General features: G+C 32.0%; 1 pseudogene; it reads left to right on the forward strand.

Moving 5' to 3' along the window:
• The first annotated feature begins 1,157 nt into the window (after nucleotides 1–1,157).
• Nucleotides 1,158–3,280, forward strand: LOC112736694 (cysteine proteinase inhibitor-like; annotated as a pseudogene).
• Nucleotides 3,281–6,916: the final 3,636 nt, after the last annotated feature.

Below are 6,916 nucleotides of genomic sequence, written 5' to 3' on the forward strand. Positions count from 1 at the left end.
GATGGTAACTTGTTGGCCTCAAACGAATAAGTGTTGTGGCATGTAAAATAGCATGCCCTCAAGCTAAGGTTGGGAGATTTGTTCTCATAAGCAATGGTCTAGCAATTAATTGGAGGCGTTTAATAAGTGATTCTGCTAACCCATTTTGTGTGTGAACATGAGCTACTGGATGTTCAACGCTTATTCCGTTAGCCATGCAATAAGCATCAAAAGTTTGGGAAGTAAATTCACCAGCATTATCAAGACGAATTGCTTTGATTGGATTTTCTGGAAATTGTGCTTTTAATTGAATAATTTGAGCAAGTTATCTCGCAAACGTCAGGTTGCGAGAAGACAATAAGCACACATGTGACCATCTTGAAGATGCGTCTATTAAGACCATAAAATATCTAAAAGATCCACATGGTGGATGAATAGGTCTACATATATCGCCTTGAATCCTTTCTAGAAATTTAGGAGACTCAAATCCAATCTTTACTAGTGATGACCTTAAAATTAGCTTTCCTTAAAAACATGCAGCACAACGAAATTCACTATATTTAAGAATCTTTTGGTTCTTTAGTGAATGTTTATGGGAGTTTTCAATAATTCTCCGCATCATGGTTGTTCCCGTATGACCCAATTAATCATGCCAAATTATGAATTCATTTGACCAAACATGCTAACATAATGCATTATGGTGACAGTTTGCATACATTTTTTTTCTCAATCATATTTTAAGAAAGCATTATGTAATTAATCATACACAGATTAATATTTAATAATTAATCATGTTGAGATTCATTAATAATTTTAATATTCTATTTCGTATCTTTTTAATAATTATCATTATTCTTTCTTACATTTTCGTGGATCAATAATTTTAATTTTTTTTATCTTATATTCTTTTAAAAATTATCATGATTCTTTTTTATATTTTGTGAATGTTATTATAGTATTTTATTTTCTCATTCATGAGTTTAAGTTTTAGAACTAAGTATGCTTAACATAGTGCGTTCTAGTACCATGTTAAGCATTGTTGAAATTATTTTCAGAATTGCTTAATTCAGAATTGCTTTCAATTTTTTATTTCACCATTGTTGAAATTATTTTCTATCGCACTGCATCGTCATCCACTCACATTGGCGTTCTTATCACTCCCAACACTTTCACTCTATGTCATTTTGTTGATTCTCTGTTATATTGGTTTATAGGTCTCTCTAGTAATTGAAAAGGAAAAAACAAAAAAGTCAATAATTAACTTGATTCTATATTTTCCTCTCTGTTATCAACTTCATCTCGACTTTCTTCTCTGCAAATTCTTTTCGCCTTAATTTTGTCCCTATTGCTCCAGTAACGTTTATTTCAAATACTGACTCTCCACTAATTTTGAGAAGCTTATTTGCAGGACTTCATTTTCAATTGTGGGGGTTTGTCTGTAGCATTTGTTTTTGTGACTTACTGGGATTGCAACAACTTGTCTCTGATCTTCAGCAGGTAACTGAGCTGTTGGTTTTCAAGTCTTTAGTTGGGACTTTGTTATCTATTTCATTAAGAGATTTTCGAGTCTTAATGTTAGATTCAATTCTTCTCATACAGAGTTCAGGAATTGAGAACACAATTTGCACCTTTTTATGTTATCATCACGCTCCCAGCTAAACAGCAAATCGATTCATTTATTCAGTCTTACTTCAAGTGAGTTAAATACGTTGCTTTTATTTTGTCCTGATTGATCATTTGCTATGTACAATTCATCTGGAGGTAAAAACTGAAATTTATTACCAACTTTTATAATGGCGCTATTTCCTAGGATTAATTGCATATGTAAATGCTGATAAAGTAATCAACAAATCACAAAGCTCGATTAAACAAAAAATACAAGTAACAGTATTGATATAGAATAGTATGTGTAAATTATATAGTAATGTGTGATTGCAGTGTATAACAAAAAATTGTGTTAAATTGAATAAAACAAAAGTTGATGGTTCAATGGTTAGGCACACCCAGCATTGTGGATTAGTGGTGCAGCAGCTTGTGATCCCTCCACTGTTGGGAGCCAGAGGTATTCGCTGCTCTGTTAAACCAGCCTGACGCGGTCACAAGTTGGCGTTACTCAACTCGGCGGACTAAACCAACTCTCTTAGACATTAAAAATATTTATAAAACTTTTTTATTACCTGATGTGGGACAAATTTGGTGTTATCTAACGATAAACGTGAGATTTTCTAATTATCGTTAACTCTTAACTTCAAGTACTTTTGTTAATGGAATTGTAAATTACAAGTATTAATCCTTTCTATCAAATCATTGTAAGACTATGCACCAATAAAAACACGTGCGGGTAATTACATGAGATTTAGATATTAGTATTTAGATATGCTTGGAGGGTGCCATTATTAACCACTCAAAACGTTGAACCTGCAAGTCAAAGTGTCAAACTATATATAAAGGGACATAGATATTTAACAAACCAAGATCACAATTCATGTAACAAATTATAAAGTGGTGAAGAAAAAAGAAAAGAAATCAGAGATAAGAGAAAATGGCTACACTAGGTGGCAATCGTGTGGTTGAAGGAAGCCAGAACAGCATTGAGATCCAGAACCTTGCTCACTTTGCTCTTGAAGAACATAACAAAAAATCAGTTCTTCTTCTTCGTCTTCTACTTCTATATTTCTAATTTTTTTTCAGATAAAATATATAATTCATTTTAATTTGGGTTATTTTTGTCACTTTATTAAAGTCTTGTGCTTTATGTTAGTATGTTAGTGGGGTTATTATTCAAAATTGGGTTATTTTCTATGTGTAATAATAAGGGAGATTCTTATTTAAGAATTAATACTTGTATGATTTGAAGTATTATTTTTAGTTCGAATGAATTGAGAAAATACAAGTGATTAATATTTTTGTATTTGAATAATATGTTTATAATTTCTAATTTCTGCTGCAGAATTCAAGCTTGGAGCTTGTGAGGGTGATAAGTGCAAAGGAGCAAGTAGTTGCTGGAAGCATATATGAAATAACTATGGAGGCAAAAGATGGTGATGAGAAGAAACAAGTTTATGAAGCCATGGTTGAACTTCAAGGAGCTGCAAGAGTTCAAGCTTGTTACTGATGATGATGATAATGAAAATGATAATGCTGCTTCAGTGTCTAGAGCACTTATCTAGCTATGTATTTAATTTTCACTAATATATGTATGGAATAAATGTAGCTATGCTCTGAAATACTATAAATGGGTGTAATATTAATATATCATCAATAGAATGTATAAAAAGTTAAAAATTACTTATTGATGGAACATGGAAGTTATAATTGAGAGTAGGGTGACATTTACTTGCTGACTTGCATCATTGCATGCTTTACAACAGAAAATTTTTCTGTTTGAGTTTCTTTATGACCTTAAAACATGCTAACTAAAGTACTATAGTGTAAAGAAAATAAAACTATCCTTCCAATAGAAGTTGTTATTTTTTGCAGATTTCATATGTTAGTTTAATTATAATTGTTTATTTACTGTGTTTCAATAAAAAATAACAAAAAAGAAGAAATGACACTCATAAGGAAAAATGCATGCACATAAGCTGATAATAATTGTTGCATAGGCAGGGAGATATTGTTAGTTCTGCATTATATTGTCTATAATATATAGTTCTACAGTCAAGATAAGGATATACCTGCAATATAATGCAGAACGAGGTCTATTTGGTATATATTATGATTGGTGTGAATTATTTAGTACATATCCCATTACCTATGATCTCTTCCTTGCTCCTGTGTTTTTGAATAGTGCCACAGATTTAATCAAATTTGAAGATGGCTCATAGAGTGCATAAGATATCATCATAATTGGATTAAGCTATAAATATTTTTACATTTTGCAATAACTGTGGTGATAGAAAAGTTTGGTTTAATGTCTTTTTTTCTTTTTTAACAGTGAATTTTATTTTGGATCTGTATTTTATTTATTCGGTGAATGACAGCTACAAGTTTCACTGCTCCATGTTAAGTAGTTAATTAAAGCTCTTCTTCATCTTTTTTGAGGCTGTATCTTGATGGAGGTAGGTAGTCAATTAAAACTTTTCTTCATTCTTTTTATTATTTTTTTAATAAATTATTAGAATCATCATTTTATCTTTCTAATTTTTTATGAGTTCAGTTATGTGTTTAGATAAGAAATTGTAGATTTAATAATCAGAATTTGGAATTTTTACGTGAAAGTCACCATTATGCCATATCTAAGAAACAGATTTACGAAAGTCATTTTCGCAATTTTCAGGTACCTGAATGTCTTCTGGCATTAAAATTATATCAGAATTTTGGACAACTGCAAGTGTCTATCTCTACTATGTCTTTTTCAACAGAAATCGTATTTATCTCTTTTCTTTTTTGAGAATTTTTGTCTTTGGAACCGACAGGCCTGCCACGCTTTTGGCATAAATTTGCTTCAATAGCTACTTATTCTATTGGGACATCAATTCGAATTGGGGTATTTTCTGCTAGTATATAAGATTTGGTTATCCTCTTTGTATCGAAAAATGTATCAGGCAATTCATTTGTTATTCTTTGCAAATGTATAATCTTTTGAACTTTTAGTTCACATTACCTTGATCGATGATCTAAATGCATCAAAGATGATGCTTTCCAATTAAGTTCCTTTTCAGGAAGTTTATTCTCTCCCCCTAATGTTGAAAATTTTGATTCATCAAAATGACAATTCGCAAACCGGACTTTAAATACATCTCCAGTTTGTATCTCGAGATACTTCACTATAGAGGGAGAATCATATCCAACATATATCATAAATTTTCTTTGCGGTCCCATTTTGGTGCGATTAGGTGGTGCAATGGGAACATATATCGCACACCCGAATATTCTTAAATGGGAAACATTTGGCTGCTGGCCAAAAGCTAATTGCATAGGAGAGAACTGATGATAACTCGTTGGTCTCAAACGAATAAGTGCTGCGGCATGTAAAATAGCATGCCCCAAGCCGACGTTGGGAGATTTGTTCTCATAAGTAAGGGTCTAGCAATTAATTGGAGGCATTTAATAAGTGATTCTGCTAACTCATTTTGTGTGTGAACATAAGCTACTGGATGTTCAACACTTATTCCATTAGCCATACAATAAGCATCAAATGCTTGGAAAGTAAATTCACCAGCATTATTAAGACAAATTACTTTGATTGGATTTTCTGAAAATTGTGCTTTTAATCGAATAATTTGAGCCAAAAACCTCGCAAACGCCAGGTTGCGAGAAGACAATAAGCACACATGTGACCATCTCGAAGATGCGTCTATTAGAATCATAAAATATCTAAAAGACCCACATGGTGGATGAATAGGTCCACATATATCGCTTTGAATCCTTTCTAGGAATTCAGGGATTCAAATCTAATCTTTACTGGTGATGGCCTTAAAATTAACTTCCCTTGAGAACATGCAGCACAACAAAATTCACTAGATTTAAGAATCTTCTGGTTCTTTAGTAAATGTCTATGGAAGTTTTCAATAATTTTCGGCATCATGGTTGTTCCCGGATGACTCAATCGATCGTGTCAAGTTATGAATTAATTTGGGTTAGTAAACTTCTGGTTTACAATGGCATGTGATTCAATTGCACTATTCTAGTATAATACAACTCACCTGAAAGTGAGGGTAACTTTTCTAATATAACCTTTTTATTTAAATCATGGGTTGTGATATACAAGTACTCATGATTTTTCTCATTCATTGTTTCAATATGATATCCATTTCGGCGAATATCTTTGAAACTCAACAAGTTTCTCAGAGACTTGGTAGATAATAGTGCATTATTTATTATGAATTTTGTTCCTTCAGGAAACAAAATTATAGCTCTTCCGGAGCCTTCTATCACATTGTCCGAGCCAATAATAGTATTAACATATTCTTCTTTTGACACAAGATTGGTAAAATATATATCACTTTTGAGAATGATGTGCGAACTTGCACTATCCGCAAGGCAAACATCTTCACTATATATCTTTGTCATTCTCTTCAAAGACAAATAATAATAAATGAGTAGAAATATTTACGCAGTAAAATTATTTCCTTGGTTGAAAATATTTTTCTAAGAAGTATAGTATATACTAAAAATTTCATTATTATTATCTTGGCACATTCAGTAATTTTGAAATTTAAATGCATAAAACTTAACAAGTAGTTTCTTACATTATTTATTCATATGAATACTTAACAAACATACATATTAAGCTATTTCATCATTGATCAAATGACCAATATTTCCTTCAAGATCCTCAAAGAAATCAGATACATCATAATGAGTGGTGGAATTTTCAGCATCATTTGAAACAAAATTTGTTTCCTTTCCTTTGTCATCTTTTTTCAAAGATGCTTGATAAAGATCGACTAGGTGCCTTGGAGTACGACAGGTACGCAACCAATGGCCCTTTCCACCACAACGAAAATATTTATCTTCAGTTGATTTATTTTTGCCATTGTTTCTTTCTTTATCCCACTTCTAGTGAGATCCTTTCTTGTGAACATAATTCATTTTCCTTCCATAATTTTTCTTGCTACCAAAGTCTTGCCATTTACCTCTTCTGGGGTTATGATTTGCCGCATTTGTTTCAGAAAATGGGGCAGTGTCAGCTAGGCGCGCTTCATGATTTTTTAAGAGTAACTCATTGTTGCGCTCAACAACAAGAAGGTAAAAAATTAGCTCAAAATATTTTTAAATCTTTTTTCTCGATACTGCTGCTGCAGGAGCACATTTGAGACATGGAAGGTCGAGAAAGTTTTCTCTAACATATCAGGCTTGAGGAAGTATCATATGATTGTACATTTTTTCAAGGTCTTTCCACAGATCTGCAGGATCTTTTAATGTGAGATATTCATTTTTCAATCTTACGTCAAAATGACGACAAAGGAAAATCATGACTTTGGCTTTATCC

This window comes from Arachis hypogaea, chromosome 13 (assembly GCF_003086295.3).
Source record: "Arachis hypogaea cultivar Tifrunner chromosome 13, arahy.Tifrunner.gnm2.J5K5, whole genome shotgun sequence".
Lineage (NCBI taxonomy): Eukaryota > Viridiplantae > Streptophyta > Magnoliopsida > Fabales > Fabaceae > Arachis > Arachis hypogaea.